General features: G+C 43.4%; 1 protein-coding gene across 4 annotated transcripts in view; it reads right to left on the reverse strand.

Moving 5' to 3' along the window:
* YTHDC2 (YTH N6-methyladenosine RNA binding protein C2) overlaps positions 1–11,888 on the reverse strand; it is a 999,369-nt gene extending 987,481 nt beyond the window's left edge. For all 4 annotated transcript variants that reach the window (XM_069226524.1, XM_069226522.1, XM_069226518.1 and 1 more), the window contains exon 1: positions 11,558–11,888. The gene's annotated coding sequence lies outside the window, so the exon portion shown is untranslated. The remainder of the gene's footprint in view (positions 1–11,557) is intronic.
* Between the last annotated feature and the right edge of the window lie 10,765 nt (positions 11,889–22,653).

Raw genomic sequence — 22,653 nt, forward strand, 5'->3', positions numbered from 1 at the left:
CCTGAGGGCTACAAAGCCTACTTAGGGAACACTCAGTTAATATTTAAAAGTAGGTTTTCCCTTCGGTCAAAAATTAAATGTTGACAGTCCTGCCTGCATGTTTATAAGCTGCAGGCTACACATGTAGGCCTGAAGCCATGTTTACCGTGCCAGTTTAGTTAATGGCAATCCACAGGTTACATTTACCTTTCCATGCTATTGGTGTATTCTCTTAAACTATATACTATGGCCTTACTGTCAAGTTAAATACACCAGTTTGAAATGTGCCAATTTTGCCATTATTTTAGGGTCAGAGAAAAACACACTGGGGACTGGACAACACCCAGTCCAAAACCCAGCAGCATCAGTCCACAGAAAATGGGGGGTGATAACGCAAAAGAAGCCTTTACTCACATTGGCTAACAAACTCTGCAATATAATTTACATGTGATTAAGGGCCATATGTACGAACACTTTTTCCCATAGACACAGAATGGGTAAAAACCTTTGATACATCTTGTCCTAAAACTCTTTACTCTGAGCAATCCAGATTTAACATTCTCTTTCACACTGCTGAAGAGCCATGGTAGAAGCGCCCTGCTCCAGCTTGTCTGGAGGTGACCATATTGGTAGTGATGAACCATGTCACTCGATTTCAGCTCTTTTATCCAGCTATCCGTCTATTCCTGTGGACTGTCAGTGAGTTTTTTTGTTGCAAAACAAATCTAAGATTAGCAAAAGAAAAGAAGAAAAAGCAACAGCCCATCCTGTCTTGAATGGAAACCAATAATATTTTTCAGGTGCCTTCTCTAAACCTGGATACCTCAATGAAAAAAGATACACGTTGCTCACAAATGAGTCATGAGAAGGTTACATTACAAACAAAAAATACAAAGGTTTTTCTAAAACATGTTTAGTGATCATAGAATAGAACATGGAGAGACAACGGCAAGTGCTTGCTGTAAAACATGCTGCAAGAATATACCTGTTTAGTGAGTATTTTATGCAATGCATCATATCTATGCCATAATTTCTATATAGTTATACTAATAGTGAAAATGTATACAACCCAGAATACATACTAAAATATGTTTGGCACCTAATATGTGTCAGATAGTCTACATTAAATGGTACGTATGTTATAAAGCACAGGCGAATGAAGGTTTGAGCTGACCCTCCAAAGATTCACAAATGCCTTTTTGGCTAACTGCAGATTTTTGTAGGAAGTACATAATATCTTACACAAATTTTTTATTAGGATAAGAACTTGAGACCTTCTAACACAATTATCTCTGCAAAAAACATTTAAACCCACTGCACTATCTTATCAGGATTCTAATGCATGATCTGAAGGTTTTATGTAGTGCTATGTGACATTCACATTAATGACATAAAATATGTTATGACCAGTCAAAGCTTTTGGACACCTGATTACACTTATGGTAACTAGTACATTAACTACATTAGAATGGCTAGACACCAATGGATTTCTGCAGCAATTGTATTGACCATTGTGTCTGGTATAATGATCCTACCTGGATAACAATGGGGGAACATGCAGGTGTGCCTTCTAGATATGAACACTTGGGTGCTGACATCCTATTTTTTCCTGTGTCACTCAGAGGGTGTGAAGGTATGCAGGGCCACCTCTGCAGAACACCTCCAGAGCCTTGGAGTGATAGGGAAAAACAATAACAACGGTGCATGTCTGCAGGACCAATGGTCTGTGTTTGGTCCCTTAAGACTTGCAGTGTGTACCTCAGACCACTGATGCACAACACACTTTAGAGAGATTGGACCTAGATAAGCATTCTGTGGCAGAGTGCTGTATACTCTAGAAGGGAGGCAACGCTTGTCTAGTACTGAGGTGCCCAGCTTTCAGTGAAGCTGCATGTTGTCTTGCAATTTCCAGACTTGTGCAACTCAGGTGGAGGATGACCACTTAAGGACGGAGAGTCTCCCATTGCCTCCTCTTTTAAGACTGGCTGTGTAACAATTATGTGTGTGTGTGTTTGCATCTCAGCAGCGCAAGGTGAGGAATATATGGCCTGGAGAGAAGGAGTGGTTATGTTATGCATATTAATGATGTCATGCCCAAATGGACCAGATGTAGTCATACGTTTGGGTCACGGCGGGACAAGATGCACCACAGAGAAAGACAATGTAGAAGATAAATGGAATCCACGAAAAAGGCTTTCCAATACCTTAATACATCTCATTTCTTGAGGGAGGATACCCAACCTTTCCATTTACCTATATCAACCAGGTATCACCTTCAAATAAAATGCAAAAATGGGAGGACCCTGCATGTAAACAACAAAGAGTAGACTTGCAGTCAGGAAAAAAAGTCAGCCAGTTCATGTGAACTGCCACATCCTAGTGCTATGCTACAATTTACCGCTGGGGTTCCTATGGACTGAATTCTATCTCTGTGTTATAGGGCTGAAGTTACTTTATTTTCACTGGTGCAACAACAGTATTTACCTCTCATATTACATCTGGGTTGTTCATGATTATATGGCAGACTTGTCTAAAAGGGATAATCACAGATCACTTAAGAATCATTACCCTGGGAGACACTGGTGGACGGCACCTGAACCTATGGTCTGCAGTCAGGAGAAAGAACTGTGATCAAGCCACCTTCCCCACCATCACTCACCCGAAGTACACCTCTGGCTCATATCATACATTTGGTCAATACGTGACACCTTTATGAACAGTATCCTTTCTCATGAATAAAAGACAGCTAATTCTGTGTTCTCCACACAGACGCCCTTATGAAAGCTTGGACAACAAGAAGGTTGAAACTGCATTATTAGATATTGACCACATATCTAAAGTTGTGAATACATTGTCTGCCATGGCAGACATTACCCTGGAAACTTTACTGCAGGGGCTAACCCATTAAAACAATGATGGTATTGGTTCAGAAAGAAACTTTGGCAACAGTGGTAGAGGTCAGGCTACTGAAGGAAGAAATGCTGGGCTTCAAATCCAGATTGTACACAACAAAGAAAAGGTTAGATAACATGGATGACAATATTTTTTTAACAGAGAACAGGCTGGATGTAGGGGGTGAACTGTTACAGCTCTGCGACAAAGTGGCAGACATAGAAGACAGGGCCTGAAGAAATAATGTGAGACTGATGGGGATCCGGGAAGATCTGGTGCATGACAACATGTTCACCTTTCATCAATCATTTCTGCCAGTACTCACAAACCAAACCTTATCACCACCACTTCAATTGCAAATCACATATTCATGTCCAAATGTCCTGGAAAACAGTAAATGTCAGACCAGTCACAATATATTTTCTCCGCCACCAACAGACCATCAAAGTGATTGAGGTTGCAAAATGTCATAGCGGCCCCTTTACTCACAAACAGCTCAGATTATTGGTGAACAACTGCTTTTCCAAGGCACAGTTAATAAATTCCTGGTTTTGCACCCTTGTCTACGAAAACAGGATCTCTAATACGGCCTTTGGAGCCAGCCTTGATGCAGATAACTCTTAATTGAAGACATGAGGACCTTAATTAGCCGAAGGATCTAGGGCCAGATGTATCAAAGGGTTTCACCCATTCTGTGCCTATGGGAAAATGTGTTCATACATATGGCCCTTGGAACCAATATACTATGGACAGTGAAGGATGACTCAGATGAAAGTTTTGCACTAGACCCCAATGCATAAACAGTATTTGATCGGCTCAAATGGGGTACCTTTCCAGAAAGTTGACTAGGTTTTGAACCGGACCAAATGTTATCAAGAAAGTACAATGACTGTGCAAAGACCCTAATGTGCAAACTGACTGCAGGGGCTTACTGTCTGATGCAATTTTCTATCCCTAGAGGCAGCAGACTAGGTTGCCCCTATCCCCAAGTCTATTTTCACCACAACTAGAACAGCTGGCAGCTGTAATTAGAAGATAAGAGCAAATTGAGGGGATACTGATGTGGGACTGAGTTCACCCAAAATACTTTTATACTCAGGTGACCTTCTGTTCACACTAAAACATCCAGAAACCACATTACCTAGTTTTATTACTTTTATCAATCCATCGCCATCCTTTCTGGGCTACTGAATAAATTGGAGTGAAGTTCCCCCAATGTCCAACAGCATCAGTAAGCATATTGCAGGGGCACATGGGTTTCGATGGATACCATCACAGATCAAACAACTGGGTGTGCTTATCAACAGAGGATTAGAATACATCGGAAGAGATAATATGAAACCACTAAGGGATAAAAGGGATTACTCCGCTAAATGAGCTGCACTTCAGTTGTCAGTATGGGGAAGGGTGAGGGTGATAGCTACCCCATAGAACTATCACCATCTTTAACTATATTTTTGGTAAACTATAACTACCATCCATTTTAAAACATGATGCCTAAAAATATATTGGTATAAATAAAAAACTTTGTCAGAGAGCAAAAAAACATGTCTAAGCACCACAAATTTAAACATAGCCACACCGGTAGAAGAGTATAACTCTTTGATATACAGCTGTACCATTTTGCACATCACTTGTCACAGATCCTGTACATTTTGCAGGATTGAAAATATCCCACATAGTGTGTCCCCAATGAAATTTCATACTTGGATCAAGTGCTCAACCTTCAAATTTTATACTATAAAAGGCCAACCTCTTCACCCAGTCTTACTCCTACAACTCGAGCAATGTTAAATACATAGCATGTGTCTCATAAATGACTTAAAATTACACAAATACATACACAGTGATGCACCTTTCTAGATAAAGGGTAACTAATAGACTGTCATATATGAGTGACAAGGGGAATACATACGATAGACGATGTGTTGAGAGAGGGAGATTTGAAATCCTTTCAGGACCAGGGATGTGGAATTCCTATCGCCCGACGCCCGGGACATCTTGTTTGGGGTCAAGGGCAACAAGTTTTTATGTTTACTTTGTCCTTGGGACAAGTAGGCCCAACCCCCTGCAGCACAAACCCTTTGGCTGCCTGTTTACAGAGAGTTGAACTCTCTGCAGTTGAGGTAATGTGTTTCCAAAGGATAATGCTGTTCGAACTTGTATTTATGGTTCATTATTTGAATCCCTTCATTATTAGGGTGCGTGCTGTAAATAAATGTTTTAAGGTCACACTTCACTACTGACGTTGGTTCCAGTACAAAAAAAAAAAAACGTGTACACACGTTTGAAAAGTTTAGGCTAAGAGGCTAAGTATAATGCTCCCAGAATGCTCTCTGATTATATGCAAATGAAGTGTCATTTAGTAAAATGTGTTGATGCATGCTAGTATTTCCCAAAAATATTTCTAATGGAAAATCAGTGTAACCATTTTCAACTCGATTATGGGAAGCATGAAAATAAACAAACACTGACAAAGCCAACTGATCTGACATATTTTTATAAGTCTTTTAGTTTCATCAATGCGTGTCTTGTTTTGACATGGCTTTTGTAACACTTTATTGTTGTGGGAGCTACCAGGCCCTCAACATTGTAACAAACATTGGCAAAACCCCCCCAAAAAGTTTTTGAACTCTTAAAGCACACGTTGCCACCAGCGGCATAACAAAGGCCCCGCAGCCGCCCTCCAGGGGGCCCCGTCAGCACAGCACCTGCCCTGAGTGAGTCTGGAGAGGGGGCTCCTCCATGTTCTTTGCAAAGGGGCACCCTCCAGTTTCGTTACGTCACTGATTGCCACTGTAGTTCCTGACACTGAACAAAACTACTTTGTGTGGCAATATGCTCCTTGTGGAAGAGCAGAATGCGATCACTCACACTAAAGCCAGCCGAAAGAGAGAGAAATAGAAGTTTAATAAAAACAAAATGTCTTTGTTAACACCAGACCTAATTAGGGACCAAGACCCACATGTAGGTAGCTTTTTGCATGTCGCAAACAGCGACTTTCGCTGTTTGCGACGTGCAAAAAGCACATTGCGATGCACAAACCCAGTTTTGCGATTCAGTAACCTGGTTACCGAATCACAAAACGGGTTTGCGACTCGCAATTAGTAAGGGGTGTTCCCTTCCTAATTACAACTCGCAGTGCAATGTAGGATTGTTTTGTGACCGCGGGCGCAAACCAATCGCAGTTTGCACCCATTTCAAATGAGTGCTAACACTTTCGCAAAAGGGAAGGGATCCCCATGGGACCCCTTTCCCATTGTGAATGTCGTTTCATTTTTCGTTTTTGTTATGCATCTCGTTGACCTTTAAGGAAAACGGGCTGCATTACAAAAAAAACTGCTTTATTGAAAAGCAGTCACAGACATGGTGGTCTGCTGTCTCCAGCAGGCCACCATTCGTGAGGGGGTCGCAAATTGCGACCCACCTCATGATTATTCATGATGTGGGCATTTGCGAAGCCCTTGCGAATCACAGATGGTGTCAAGGACACCATCCTACATTCGGATTTGCGACTCGCAGTTTGCAGGTCACAAATCTGAACCTACCTACTTGTGGCCCCAAATTCTTAAAGAAAGTCACAAAAGTGCACCCATGGTATATGTCGTACCCCTATAAAATATTTGTGAACTGTATTTTAGCGTGGGTAAATACGATGTGTAGATTTGCTCATGTGAAAATCTATTGAGCATTTGCAAGTTCATTTTCCCTCCAGCCACTTTCTTCCCAACCCTGGAAGAAGTTCTAATTCTGCCATTGTCAGGAGTAAATGTCCAACCTTTCTTATTATGGGAAAATATTAGAGAGAAGCTGGTAAAAATCTTTAAAACATGCAGGTTAGTAGGTTTGCAGACTCAAAGGCATTCCAGCCCTGGAACTATTGCTTACTGCTTCCTCCAGCCCCAGTATGCAGATCTGCAGAAAGGTGGCAAAATAAGGAAATTTCTACAGTAGGGATTGAAACTCCAAGTATTCAAGCCCTACTATGGTAGTAGCCCTGGCATAATCAGAGAGGCTATTAATTGCTGCCATAATTTGTCGCCACACTACATGGCACCAAAGGGACAAGTACATCTTTTTACAGGACAAGTAGATTTGAGAAGCAACCTGTCCCCTGGACAAGTAGATATTTTAATAAATTCCACACCCCTGAGGACCTTATAGCAGAATATAATGTCCCGCAATCACAGATCTGGCACCACAGACAACTTGCACACTGTTTTCGGACGAACCTGGGCAGAGGCTGAATTAATCTTCAAGTCTCTGCAACAATAGAATACATAGTGACATGGCATAAGAAGATGCACTGTATTTATCATGTACAGTACATTTACCACTCACACTCGACTACTGTGAGCAAAAGATCAAGGAGCAATGGCAGACACTGTTAAAAACTAAACCTACTGCAGAAGAATTGACCTCTTTAAAGAAGATGAATGACAGTAAACTACAAGAGTCATGTCTTAAAAATGCCTATTTTACGATACAGCCTGATTTGCACTGGACCCCATCCAAACTTAATGAAGCAGGTTTATGCCTCAGTAATAACTACAAATATGCAGAGCCAAGAGGTGTGACTTGGTTCACATACTGTGGTCCTATTTTAAACTCCAGAATTACTGGAAGGCAGTTTGACAAATACTGAAAACTATGGGGAGGTTACCTTTCTCCCCCTCAATGAAGTCAGCCCTTCAACAAAACATTATTATGGATATAGAAAACACAACTTCATATTGGCACTGGTGGGTGGCAACATATTATTCATGGTGAAAATAAGTGCCTTTCGACATTGGAAAACTGAACATATACCGAAAGTGACTAAAAGGAAAACAGAATTGTTATGCTTAGCAAAGCTTGAGGAACCATAGAATGAATGACCGGATGGGACTATTCCAACACATATGGGGTCACACAATTCTATGTTGGGGCCAGAGGCTCAGATTATGCAAACTTTTGTCCATTTTGTTTACTCAGCAGCCATAAACAATCAACATTATAAAACAATCCAAACTAAATTTCCCAGGAGTACTGAAGAAACATTAGAACAATAACAAATCAGTCCACCAATCAGTTCCAAGTCCACCCACAGAAAGCAGTCTCCAAGGAAAAGTTATTCCTCTTTCTTCACTACTCAGCAGCCAGTTGAGTACTTTTCCTTGTTTACTGCTTTTTTCTTTAATTTGTATTGTGAGGCGCATCAGGGGGCGTACTTTTTTCACGAAGGCGCTCTCCTGGGAGCTCCTGATACGTGCATGTATATTTCCATGGCTGATGCTTTGCCTCTGGTAATTATATCATTGCCCTCAAAGGGCGGCCTCAGAGCTTGGTAGTGTGGGAGGAGCTGCTGTGAGACTGCGCCTCCTTGGAGGCCGTCTTCACCCACTCTTTTCCTCATTGTTGGTGCAGTGTTAACACAGTGCCACTAGAGGGTGCTGTGAGGCATTTGACTCCCCCACACTTCTTGCTGGTAAATACCCATCATCGGCTGAAAGAGACAGCATGTAGCAGAGTAAAGCCACATTTGCACAGACAACAGGCCACATGCAGATGGTCTTTAGTTCTCACAGACAGGCTCATACACTCAGGCAGACCGCCTGCAGTGTCCTGAACAGGTGTGGATGTTTATTGTAACAGATGCTCGCATAAGTATCCCACCGGTCTCGTTTCTCTTACAGGCCTGAAGTTACCCAATTATATTCCTGGGAGCATGCAGGTGGTACTGAGCCAGTATAAATATGACCTGAACATCACGGCAGGTTCCCAGGTGGAAGTCTCCGAGGAGATGCAAGGTGCACAGGTCTTTCTTCCTCTAAATGAGGAGTTTGTTGAAGCTATAGATGAATCTTTGCAGAGGGCTGTATCAAATGCCCTGCAATCCCTGGGCAGATAGATCATTTTGTTGGCTGTAGATTGCAGCATGAACTGATGGGGGAAGATTTCTGGTCTTCTTAGACTTTTGAGCCCCTGGATATTCCAACTGTCGGGGTGAGGCCAAGGCCAAGTCAGCCAATTCTTCCTCCACCTATTCAGATGCCTTTGAAGGGCTGAGACTAGCCTTCCTAAAGAGGGGGAACATGCCCTTGGAGACGATCATGAGGTTAATCCTCAGTAGGGCCCTGAAAGACTTGTTGGTTTTCCACAAGGGGATACATGCAATGATGAGGGAAAATCAGAGGACACTGATCAGGATGATGATTTGGGACATGAACCAGTTCAAGCAGGCTGTGGCAACAGGAAGCTGGAATCAAACGCCCCAAGCTACTGACAATGAATGACATGGCAAGGATTGCCCCAAACACTGCACATGGTTTGTTGGATCCGGATTAAATTTAGCATCCTCATTCTGCAGACTGGGCCCCAGCCAGTAAAGCGGCAGAATATGTAAGCCACAGAATCTGGAAACCTCTGAAAAAGGAGAGGGACAGACTTAAGGCTGAATATCCAAGCCTGCTGTTAGAAGGGAAGGTGGGGCAGACCCCAAACATAGATGGAAAAATGGCCACTTTTGTGCCAAAGGGCATTGAGCCTGACTGATGAGGGGTGATATCCCAAAACTGGTCCCAGGATGCTTGTTTCTGGTCTAGGGAGGAACTGGCCTGGCAGTTCTGACTGGATTATTCGGCTCCGACTGGGAGCAGGTTGAAGACAGATTTGCATACAGCTGAGTCCAAACTGAGGTGGCATGGTGAGCAAAACAACTATGGATCAAACCCAGATCTGTGACTGGGGGGAGGGATCAGTGTTTGAAGGTTTCAGCACTCCGTCGATCATCCTTTTGTGTTGCAATTATAAAAGCATCTGACACTGGGAAAGCCATTAGTGGCGGCCAACGAGGAGCTCGCGAATAGAGGCAGTAGGGAATGAGGTAGAACGCAGAAGCGCCAAAATTGGCAGCGCCGTGCTGCATCACTTCAGAAACGCAGGGTGTTTTATATTTTCAAAAATACAGTGCACCCCTGTGTTTCCCCTAGCGCTGGAGCTAAAATTAGCTGCCTTTTACCAACGCAGGCACTCTTGCACCACAGTGCAAGAGTGCCTGTGTTGCAGGGAATGATTGTTTATATGAAGGAAGGGTCATCTTCTTGCTCATAAACAATCATTGATGCCGTTTTGCTCTTTCTATGTGTTCTGCATAAATAAAAGTATTTCTCCTCGTTGTGCCATGCTAATGCCACAGGGGTGGTGTTAGTTTCTGGTGCTACCTTAGGTTTACAATTTCTCGTAAATCTGGGGCAGCATCAAAATGCAATGGGTGTGGAAATTGAACGCCCAAAGCAACACCCATTGCACTCCCCTTTTACACTAAGTGATGCTTGTAAGGGGGAAGTATTTGCAGGATGAGGTTAAGCCACAAAAAGTGGCTTAGCGCCATCTTGTCAATATGGCGCTGGGCATTGGGCCACTAGAGTGTTGATAAAAGTGAGGCTCCAGTGGCACAAGGGGCTTGTAAATAAGCCCCTCTGTATTGCCCCATCACCAATATCTTTTGTCATTCATATTGTGGTTTGGAGTAGGTGTCAACGGGTGATGGCCTCAAGCTTAGTTATAAAGAATCACACTGTGGATACTTAAACTCTTTAGTAAGACCTGGCTGACAAGAATAGTAATTGAAATCATGTATTGACTGTATTTTTAAAAAGGATAATTAAAGATAACTGCAATGGTTAAACATATCTAGACATATTTAAACATAGTCAATTTTATTGAATAAAAATATGTTTTCAAGTTGGGGGTGGCTATTTTATTTTATTTTTTTAATACGTGAGGGGATGCTGCCTTAAAACGTTCAAAGAGCACTGAGCTAGAGGAAGGGCCGGGTAATGTATTCCCAGGGGGAATCAAAAGTTAAATAGAAAAAATGATAACATTTCATTACATCAACAGTAGAATACTATCTACCCAGTCAAATGCAAGGCTAAATGCTCCATAGCTCAATCAAATGAGAGTATATAGCAGAAAGCCATCCAATCAAGAACATGGGTCTGACCCCAAGTCCACTTGTAGTACTGCATGCAATGCTCTCTACAACAGATAGCTGAAGTTATCTGCAGTGACATCGCAAATATAAGAGAGTTCCAATGTCATATATACAAGCATGATAAGCTTCCCAGGTCCATGTATGACTAATTCGTCCAATATAGTTGTTTTCCTGGAATTTTGGGACTTGTAGTAGTACAAAGCCAGGGCTACAAGTCCCCAGTTTCAAGGGGGAAAAACAGGCATGGCCTAATTAGTCAAGCATCGATCGAGGAAACTTGGCAACTATGTTAATGTTTTTTGTTTTTTTAATGCTCCTAAAGAGGTATTGTTAGAATGTTAACATGGGAAGGAGTACAACGCCAGATTACGCGTTAAACTGAGGTGGCAAACAAAGGAGGAGACACCAAAAAGCTATTTACAACCTTAATGTGTTTATATAAGTCTTGTGGCCATAGCAGAGCGTGACCATTTCTCCTCTTTAGTGTGCTAGCGACCCGTGGCGCAATCTACAGAAGACTGGCCATCCCAACAACCTCAGGATGAGTTAAACCTTTCATTCCTCGCTGGCAGTACGGACTTGCCGCTGTGTCACGCAAACATATCACTTCTTTTAGCGGACGACTGCAAGAAGCTCCATAACTCGCGTCTGCCTAAAACATCAGCTTCTTCCTTCCTTTTACAGGAGTACCTCTGGGAGAGCATTTACCTGCTGCACGCCACGCCTTCCGTCCGCTGACGGACTCCCTGGCTCTTCACTGGATATTTTAGCTTCTTCCTCTAAGGGGAGTCCGAGTATGGGCCTCAGGCAGATGCGGCAGATTCCTGCGACCCATGTGAAAGTGACCGGTGCCTTAGACTTCCGCCAGGAAGAGCCACTCGGCCTCTACTCTGCGTCACGAGCGTGCGTCGATTCCCTTGGCCGCTTCCAGCGCTGCCTTCTCCCTTGAACCGGGTTCCGCGTTTCCCCTTCCAGTATGACGCAGAATTTAGTGTTAGCTGTGTGCGCGACCAGAATTCTTAGAGAATCAACCTCTACTGCCCTTACATCTCGGAACCGCGCAGCCGCAAGGACAGGCAGTACTGCATTCTCCGCCCTTATACTGTATGGAACAGGCAGGTCCGCTACGTACGGATGGCAGTCTTCGGCAAACATACCAACTTTAAGGAAGCAGAAAGAGGGAAGTTTAAAAAAAATAATGGGACGGGTATTTTCCCTATGAACTTGCCAGTAAATAAGGGGCAATTTCAAAGAAGGCTAAATTAGAAGCAGTTTTTGCCTTTACGAATATGGAATCTCTGTCTGAATCAGACCTGTTGGTATGTGTGCTGCCCTCCATGAAACCCTGATGACTGACAGATATTAGAGATTATGCAAGTTTAAAGCTGATCGACAGTAATACAAAAGGGATTACTTACTAGCCAATTATAACATTTCTTAAACATGGAATCGGAAGACCAGTCTGCAATGCAAATGATGTGCTCCTTGTATGCCTCAATTGAAACGATTTGGAGGCTACGGCACCTCTCGTTGGGTGAACACCAAAGGCTCTAATCCTGCTTCAGACAACATCCATCTGGTCCATCGAGCCAGAGAAGGGTAGGAAACAGGATGATAAGGTTGAACAAAGGAAAGTGATTGGTAGGTGACAATATGAGGTCAGAAGTGCCACTTTCATAAACTCTTGGGCATTTTACCATTACCTGTTTTTGGTATCCTGGAAAAGAAATGTGCCTTTATGTAGATTGTTAGGAGTAAAGTACCTATCTGAAAGGTCCCATGCACGAATGTCCAACACACCTTTGCTAAAGACAAGACAAAGAAGGGTAAGGTTAGCTGACAGTTACTTCCTGGATACATGTTTATTATCAGGCTGTAGCTGAAACCACGGAAATATCCCACAGAACAGAGTATTTTGGAAGATGGGAAGAAGAAAAGCTAAACCACGGAACCAAGGGATGTTCAACAATGGGGTGATCTGCAATAGGAATATGACCCGCAGAAATTGATGATTGGTAGACGTTCATCCTATAACAAAGACCTTCAGGCAACAGTGATGCTAGGAAATTTATGATGAGCTTACATCTACTGCCATGGGATCTGAATCCTATATCACGCACCAGAGTGACCATCTGCACCAGGCTAATATGAACTTCCTGTGAGTCTAATTGGATACGGCTTTAGCAATGAGGCTAATAATTTGTTCTAGTGGTCCTGGCACTTGCCAACGTCTCCAGAAACTCTTCAGGCCAAAATATGCTCTGAGTCCAGGAATGGAGTTGGAAACACTGGAAGAATCCAGCATTGTTGGTATGAAAGGCCAAGGAGGACTGGAAATCAACCCCCCACCGGGGAGAAATCAAAATTGTCTCTGATTTCAGTGACCTGATCTGGAGTGCTATGTAAGAGCATGGGAAGGAGGAGGGAGGTATAATTCAAGCACTCCCAGTCCCGTTCTACATGCAGTGGATCAGGTGTCTAGGAATAAAATAGTGTAAATTAGAATGTCAGATGAGAAGGAAAAATATCCATTTGGCATGGGCCCCACTTCTTCATTATCCTGACAAAGATTAATTAAATTTTCACTTGCAGGAATACCTGAGATGCAGGGACTTTCAGACTGCCACACAGTTCTCCTTGCCTTGGAGATGTATTGCTAACACAGATACCTTGTGGATCATACAGTAATGCCAAAAGTCCTTGGCAACCTCTGGTAATAAGCAAGATCTCATTTACCTCCCACCACAGCAGGTGGTTGACTTACTGTACTTCCGAAACATTGTCCATTTTCAAAAGAATACAACAGTGGAGCTTCTGGGGGGAGAAGGATGGGATTGCCAAGGGCCTGGCCAGAAGATGTAGGCATTGTATGTAAAAAGTATACCTCCTAACCTTGGAAAATTTTCAACAGTGTGATCCTTCAGCTGATTGACAGGAGTGGGCATAGCAGTGCACACGCGGGGATGCGTTGTGAGAGTTAAAACATGAAACATGATGTTTATTCTGAGAATTACCAGGTAGATTATTAATTGCTGCATGCACATGGCCTTTAATTCATAGCATTATTGTAAACATTTAAGTATATACATTAGCAGCTGTGCAGTGTATCCTTTTCTAGCCAATACTGGTTCGGTAAATAAAGTGACAGGTCTATTCTCTGCCCAACCACAGCCTAGGCTTTCAGATCCAAGTTGCTGCTTTTCTATATTGGTAATGAACAATGCAAAACCTTTGTGAAGCCTTAATACATTTTCGGCACGACACCTGCCTAACAGAAAAAATACATACCATCAAAAATTACTTGTATAAAATGAACATTCCCAGAGCAATGTTCCCTATTATGACTTAGTTGCTGACTTGGCTTTATGAAGTGATTTATTGGATGGTTCCCAACTATAACATGGAACACTACCTTCTGAGTAGTCATATTTAACAGATCAAATATTGGACAGTGTACCATCAAGTTTTAACACTGTTCTTGAGTCACTTTTGTTTCCTTACAATGCTAAACACTCTTTTGAGTTCTGCATTTGAATGAGGTATTAAAAGTATCAACTTTGAAACCTTAAAAAGCAGTTTGAATCGCTTTTCACTACTTGTGCCAGTTTGTCATATGCTGTAAGTATGCACACTCTCACTGTCACCAAGCAACTGTAACTTCTTATTATATAAGGAATGTATACCTGCTACTGTACAGTAAAAGGATATTAAAAAGTTACCAAGAATTTCTATAACCATATAGAGGAACGAGGCTGACCATGTTCGCCAGGGGGCACTTTGTCCCATATAATAAATGATCACACCATCACCTTTCTGACAAACCACTTAAAACCTTGGAGCATAGCTCTTTCCTATGAAAGAGCATGTATGTTTAAACATGAAGAATACAAATATAACATCTAGTGCACAATTAAACAAATCAAAAGCCAGCTGGATTGTTACAGACATATATTAGAAATACTTCCAAAATAGTTATTTTTTTTTTATAAGTGAAGTAGCTTGGAAAGTGTAGAAACGGGGAGAAATAAATTCTAGCTTTTCTATATCTGCAAAACAAACATATTCTCTCTGCTTAAAATAGAGCTGAAAGAGAAGCAAAGGTGTATCTGCTGCTCTAGATGGACATTTCAGCCAAGCAATAATCCTGTCGCACCTTCATTTTGCCTGAGCTGTGAAGACATATGAATGGCCACACATCACTATATTAGAAAAATACACGTCCTCAGTTTTAGCTGTCTGGATTCGGCATACAAGAGCCAGGGACTCCCAGAATTCACTGTGGCCTCCTATAATTTAAAACATACAGCAGCTTCTATCTTTTCAGCCCTCTAAAACAAACAGATACACCACAAAGTTGGAGTATGGGCTCTCCATTCCTCTCAAATAAAAATATACGCCACCGTACAATAACCTGGGAAGGCCTGCAGTGGTTCGTAAACATTTCTGTAGCTGAATCAATAATAAGTGTCTCTAGAATGGGAAATCAATCGCTAAACTTTATTCAATAAGTCACAGCCCAGGAATACGCAGTGAATATGACAAGGTGTAAACAGGCCTCACATGGCCCACAAGGTTCCTTAAACATGGTGAGAAGAGCACACTATCCGCAGAGGAAATAAAATACAGTGATACATTTGATCAGGCTGGCAGAGCTTTAGCCAAAGATAACTCTGTTGTAGGCGGGTGCATGACAGTGAACACAGCCCTTCCTTGCCCAATAAGTGGCTGAAATTATTTTGACGGCTCCGCACTGCAGTGAATAACAACCTGGTCAGTAACAATGCACATCGACGATTCCCCCAATGCCACAGACTGAGAGGAGTTAATCACTTCTCTACCTACCCATGCTGCTGGGAAGGTCTTATGTGCACTCCCACCACCTGCACGCACTGCACTGTACCAAGGAGGTAGTACTGACTTTGCTTGAGCCAAGCCGAGGCCCCCGGCAGTAGACACGGACTACCAGGGAATATTATTCAACCCACCACCTGTGACCCAGAACCCATAGGACGAGATTAGCAAATTTTACATGATATGTTGTACCCTGTAACTGTGCACCACATGGCTGGATGCATGTCTCTGCAGTTTAAGGCACACTGTGAAAATTCATTTGCCCAATGGATTACAAACATTTTTAAAATTACGTGATTTCATTGTTGAATATATACTTTTGAAAACAAACATTTGATTTATGTTAGTAGTTAATGGACCTATGTACTCTAGTGCCTCTTGTCTCCTCTGCCAGTCATGCTGCGCACTATTTTGGTGGGGGTGAATGTAGGGAGGGGACACAGATCATTGGTCCGACTGTGGGACACAGTGAGGCTTAAGGAGAAATGTCATTGGGAAAAGGTATTCCCAAGCTGTAAACTTGCACTGTCATTGGCGCTCAGCTGCCGCCTTAACGCTGAGACAGGGACCCTCACCACCCAGACTGTTCTGCCATTGTCATGTCTCCATAAGGCAGGCGGTGGGCATCAAAAGTGTAATATACACACTTAAAAAATCTAGCCAGTGACCCCTTGGCCTCCAGTGGTACTTTTTCCTGCAAAAATCAAAAAATTTACCTAATTTGTTCGGGAAGTCATTCCAATCTGGATTATACTGTGTGATATTGGCTCTTCACCGGGAGGCCACGTGAAGTGAGCCGGTATTGTGTGGCACACAGTGCCACCGTGTGAGTTTGCAGTTATGTAAAAGAAAGATCTTCCTGAGACCATCTGCCTCCTGTCACCACTTCCCTAACATCTCACACCCCAGCCAAAGCAGCTAGCACCTGATTCCTCCACCATGTCTGGATCAAGACCAAAATTGTCCCTCCTCTTCCATATGATCATGCCACAGCTGCAATTCCTGACTCACCTCTGGCGACAGTTGGATTTGGTCTGAGAATGAGAGGCTCTTCCTTAAGTGTAGCATCTTTAATATCTAAAAGGTGATATAGTGTAAATGACTTGGGAAGATAGCCTAAATGGAATAGGCTAGCAGGCCTACTATTCTGGCCTCCCAATAGAGAGTGATCTTGTCCTTCACAAGAAACTTATGATTCCCCTTCTTGATCATACAAATATTTTGGATTGGTAAGGATAAGGAAGTTAAGATGGAAATATAGCAAATCCCAAGAATTTCATCAGATTTGAAGGGTGGTGGTCTAAAATGTCCTTTATGATAACAAACCTAAGGTTCTGAAGAAGAAGAAATGTTTATCATATTTAGTTGCTTCAGGATGAGGGGAGCGTGAGACACCAGCATAATCTCTAAATAAAGAATCAGACAAATCCTGCAAGCTCTCGAATATACCACAGGTAGCTTCAGTAACTTGGTGAAGCACAAAGGAACAGAAGAGTCCAAATGGAAGTGCCAGAAACGTGTAGGTTATCTGTCTCTGGCGAAATTGAAGGAAGCGGTGATGAGGATGGAAAATTGGTCTCACTAGATAGGCATCCTTGAGATCCAACCAGATCATGAAGTAACCTTCTCTTAAGAGGTCTCTCAGAAGATGGAGTCCTTCCATATTGAAGTGTCTGTAAAGCATCTTAGAGTTGAATTTCTTGAGATTTATTAGAAAACAGAAGCCTCTGCCTGTTTTTTGTACAAGGTATGTATTGCTGAGGAACCACTGGGATGAAGAGCACTTGGTTTGATGGCCTGTTTATGAATCAACGAATACATTTCTTGTTCAATAAAAGTTTGTTTTGTGTTGGAAAAAAGGATCTGTTTGAGAGGTTTTGTCTGGATGTGAAGTTTTTACCAAACCAAAGCCACTGTCCTTTTTATCTAAAAGGAAAATATTGCTGAGGAAACCTTTGTGATGAAGATCACATGGTTAGATGGCTTGTTTTTGAATCAGTGAAGACATTTCTTGGACAATAACATTTAGTTTTCACGTTGATAAAAGGATCTGCTTGAGATGTTTGGCCTGAATGGGATTGGACTAAAATTCAGGGTGAAACCCCAAAGCAGTTTGAAAAATCCATGCATCTTGCATGATTAGCTCCCAATTGTGAAAATGCCAAATCATCGCTTCACCCCTAGTGTGAAAGAAGTTTGGCAGCTTACCTTCAGAAGAAGAATTGGCTGATTTTCTGCAGAAGTCTCTGCATGGGAAACCGCCTTTCTAACCTTGACCTCTGAACAGGAAGTAACATCACTGGATTTCACATCACTTGTCTGCACAGTAAGTGACGTCACTGGATCTTTCATCATCTATCTGCATAGGGAATTACATCACTCCTCCCTCCTTTCAGGATTTAATTAATGACGGCAGCAGCACAGGCATGTAGCGGGCCCACCAAAGGCAAGCCCGTCTTCCCCCACCCCTCCGCTTCCTCACTACAACCCTCCATGCCCTCAACCCCTGCTGCCACTCCACACGCTGCTGCCTCGCCAAATCACACAATACCAAGGGAGATTTCTCATGGGCTTCCTGCAAGTTTTCAATCACATTCCCACACCCAACACTCACTTCACTCATACCAGCAGCACCTAACACCCCACTGTCACATTCACACAGTCTTTCATTCACCCACACAACACTCCGTAATTGTATGCATGCTCCTCAACACACTCTTACTCTCCAAACATGCCACAGAGATCTGGTACCTGCTGCACAACCTAGACCTACTTTTCCTCTCGAAAACTTGGTTGAATCCTACATCGGTACCTGACATCTTCACAGCCACTGTCCTGGCCACAAGATCTCTAGGAAAGACAGACTTCACTAGCCCAAGGGTACTTCACAGCCAACTTAACCCTAAGCAGTACTCTCATCTACTGACCAGTGAGACCGTGCACCAGCTTCACCATACCATCACAGACTTTGTTGCACTGCTCGCCCTCAATGCTAGCAATTGCATCCTGCTCAGAGACCTGAACTTCCACCTGGATGATCATGCCGAGCCCAACTCAGTATCACCCATTGTAGATCTCAAAAGCCTGGGTCTCACCCAGCGAGCAAGGGGACCTACGCATGTTGCTGAACACCTCCTCAACCCTGTTTTCACCCTTTACCAGCATCCGAGTCGATAAACCCACATCAGTCTCCTAGACAGACCACACCGTTGTCAAGAGCCCACACCAGTATCCTGTACAGACCACACACTTATGAAGTGCAGCATTCTGGTCCTCGTCCAATGCACACATACCACCGCCAGACCAGCCTGCCAAAACTGGAACAGCATCACTGACCATGAATGAAACACCCACTACCTGAGCACAGCAGCAGCCTCCCCAAAGCCATTGGCAATTTCAACAATTAGATCACCTCCTGTGCCGACTCCCTGGCCCCCATCAAACACAGCATAACAGCAAGATGTAGACCCCAGGCCAGTTAGTTGACGGAGGAACTCAGACTGATGAAACGCCACTGCAAACAACTGGAGCTGAATGGACGATGAGGCAGGACAATGCAGACAGGTGCACATTCAAACCCACCCTGAGAACTGTACCACCAAATGATCCAGACCTATAGATACCAGCACCAACAGAAGCAAAGAAATCTTTGCCATTGTGAAGGATTTTACCTCACCAGTGGCCGCTTCCAACTGTATCACCCCCTGGCAGGACCTCTGCAACAATCTCTCAATTCTTCAGCAACAGCATCACCATATATAACAACTTAAACCCACAACCACCTCCCAATCTTATCCAAAGAACCAATGTAACCACATGGCCTGTTATCACCCCAGAAGAAACTTTTGCCACCATGATGTCCTCCCACTCAGGTGCCCCATCTGACCCCTGCCTCCACCACATTTACTCCAAGGGACTGCAGCCTATCAGTGCTATGCGCACACCAGTTCTGAACACCTACACTTCTTCCTTGATCTTCCCAGATGCTTGGAAACACGCAGCTGCCCTCCCATTACTGAATAAATGCATGCCAATTACAGGCGATCTCCCTGCTACAATTCCCAGACAAGGCCTTAAAAGTATAAAAAGCTGCTACCCACTACCTCTCATCCTGGTGTTGTTGGACTAGCTTAGAGGTGCCATCATATACACAAAGGTGGATTTAAGAGAGTCGCTATCATTTGGTGCAAGTAAAGGGAGGGGATGAATGGAAGACATAGTTCAGAATGAAATTCGGGCTGTTTGAGTACCGAGTGATGCAGTTCGAATGATGTAATACCCCTGCAGCAGGTCAACCTCAACTACATCTGCTATGGCAAAACTATTATCCTCCCACTCGCCTACATTGCTTCCTTGATTGGGTTGGTGAACGGCTCAAATAATCAGCCACTTTGTTTCTTATGCCTGGGAGATGTACAACATCATAAACATAGTCTAATAATCATAATGACATTCTAGAAATGCGGGGAAGTAGCTTTCATGACGCCTTGTGTCGTTAAAACCTTAACCAAAGGTTTTTGATCTGTTCTCAACACAAATTTAGAACCCCGTAGGTAATGTCTGAACTTGTCCATGCTCCAAACTGCTGCCAGCAGTTCCTTTTTGATAACAGAAAACTAGAGCCCTGACACCGAGACAGTTATGATGGTTTCTTTTCTTCTCAGGTTACGACGCGTTTTCCCTGTTTCCGAGGTGGCCTTGGTGATATTGGGCAAATTCCTGCAGGCCCTTCAAAACAATTACAGGCTGTTGTTGGTATTTCTTGGATCCAAGACGAATCAGAACACGGGACCCAGACAGACAGGTGATTGTACCACAAGGGTGCCATATATGTGTCTAGTAATGCCCTGCAACAACTAGTGGTGGCCTTGATGTATGATTTATCCCTGGGAGGCTATGGGGATATACAAAAGACGATTGTTGCCACAGAACACCATTTCTTGTGGTCTGCCCTATGCAGCGATGCTGCACGTTATGGGGAGGCATGCACTATGTGTGCACAAGCGCAGGCCAGTCAGAGGAAGCCTGTGGGATTATTACATCTCATCCTATACCTCCAAATCCTTAGCATATGTTTTTTATCATTGAAATGCCTCCCAGTAGCTGCTTCAGTGGACCACTTGAAAAAAAGGGTTCACTTCATTCCATTGATGAAAATGCCCACATTCACAGAACCAGCACAGATATTCCTACATCACAGATCGATGCCCTGAATTTACGTCATGCTTCTGGAGGGTTCTGTGTGAAGCTATGCATGTGGATGCAATATTATCTACCAGGTTTCATCCCCAGACAGATGGGAAAATGGAACGCCTGAATCAAACTTTGGAGCAATGCCTACGCTGTCTCATGTTGCAACTAGGGGATGACTGGAGTTCTATATTGTGGATGGTGAAGTTTGCATACAGCAATTCAGAACATACCATGTTGGGGTGCTCCCTCTTCTTCTGCCTGAATGGCTATCACCCGATCATGCTGCCTTTCGCCTCTACCCATCCATAAATCCAGGAACATCATGCACACCTTTGCTGTGTCCTGCAGGATGCCAAAACCAAAACACATCTAAAGAGGGCGCAACATGCAGGAAAAAGTTTTGTTGATCATAAACGCTCAACAGAGCCCCCTATCAAGTAGGAGACAAAGTATGACTTGCCACCAGAAACCACAAAATTAAAGGGAATAGCAAGTTGAAACCTAATACATGGGTCCCTATAGCATATCACACATAGTGAATCCTGTGGCTAGGCATCTGTCATTACCTACCTCGTGGCACATACATCCAGTGTTCCATGTGTCCCTCTTGCATCCCTGTCCCCCTCACACTAGACATTAGAACAGATCTCCACCTGTCATAGTTGAGGGGGAACCAGAGTATGAGGTAACTGGATACCCACACAAGGAGAGGCTGGGTACATTATTTAGTGGACTGGAAAGGATATGGACTGAAGGAAAGGTCCTGGCAGCCCTCGTGCAATCTCCGTTGCTCTGTCCTGTTGAGATGCTTACATTTGCAAAATCCCTGCAAGCCTGAGCAACCGCCGAGACGGCATTCCTGGAGAGGGGATACTGTCATGTCCCCTAAATAGTGATCGAGTCCTATCAACACATACTAGGTGTTGTAGTAGGCTTACATAAGAGCGAATGGTGGTTGCATGAATGATCTTACATTTACCTGGTTCCTACACTACAACGCCCAGACTGCAGAGCGGCAGAAGAAATACCCCCACCTGCTTCACGTATAGTCACAAGTGATCAGGGCTATAAAAGTCTTCAACCCCGCAGGTTAATTGCATGACAATATCCCATCACGCTTGGACGTCATTCCAATTTCCTGCTACTTCCTGAAATCAGTCTGCTGCTAATAGCAGTCCTTGCTGTGCTACCATCACATACTGGAGTGGGTGTGTCCTTTCCTTATACAGCGACTAGGAGCACTGACTCTTGCTTCCACTGCAAATCTAGCTTCCTGCAGGCACCTTGTCCTCCGGTGCTTCATGAGGAATCAATGGTACAGGCATGAGTTCACCCTTGGCTAAGAAAACCAGGGGAGCCTGTTTTGGACCGGTGTGGCACTCGTTGAGAGCTGAGCATGCTTGGATTTGGTAAAAGAGCCCAGCTGAGCTCCGTGGCAGAGCTGTGTCAAGCTTGAAAGTAAGTGCCACACACTCTTGAAGGGGTACTTATCATCGCTTATGGATATTTCTTTAAACTCTTTGAACTTTTTTCCTGCAACCATAGTTTGTCTACTTGACTGTGTTAAAGCACACTCACGGATGGAGTGTTGCTCTTGGAGGAACAGCCCTATTTCTTTTTCCATTGACCAATATATGTTTACGCTGCGCAGTTTTCCCGTGGAATCCTGTCCTTTCATGCTTGTTGATTTTCCTCAGTACTCTGGTTATGTTCCAGTCTGGCAGGATTTTTTGTGACTGATCCTATACCATGCTTAAGAT

Source organism: Pleurodeles waltl, chromosome 1_1, assembly GCF_031143425.1.
Source record: "Pleurodeles waltl isolate 20211129_DDA chromosome 1_1, aPleWal1.hap1.20221129, whole genome shotgun sequence".
Taxonomy (NCBI): Eukaryota; Metazoa; Chordata; class Amphibia; order Caudata; family Salamandridae; genus Pleurodeles; species Pleurodeles waltl.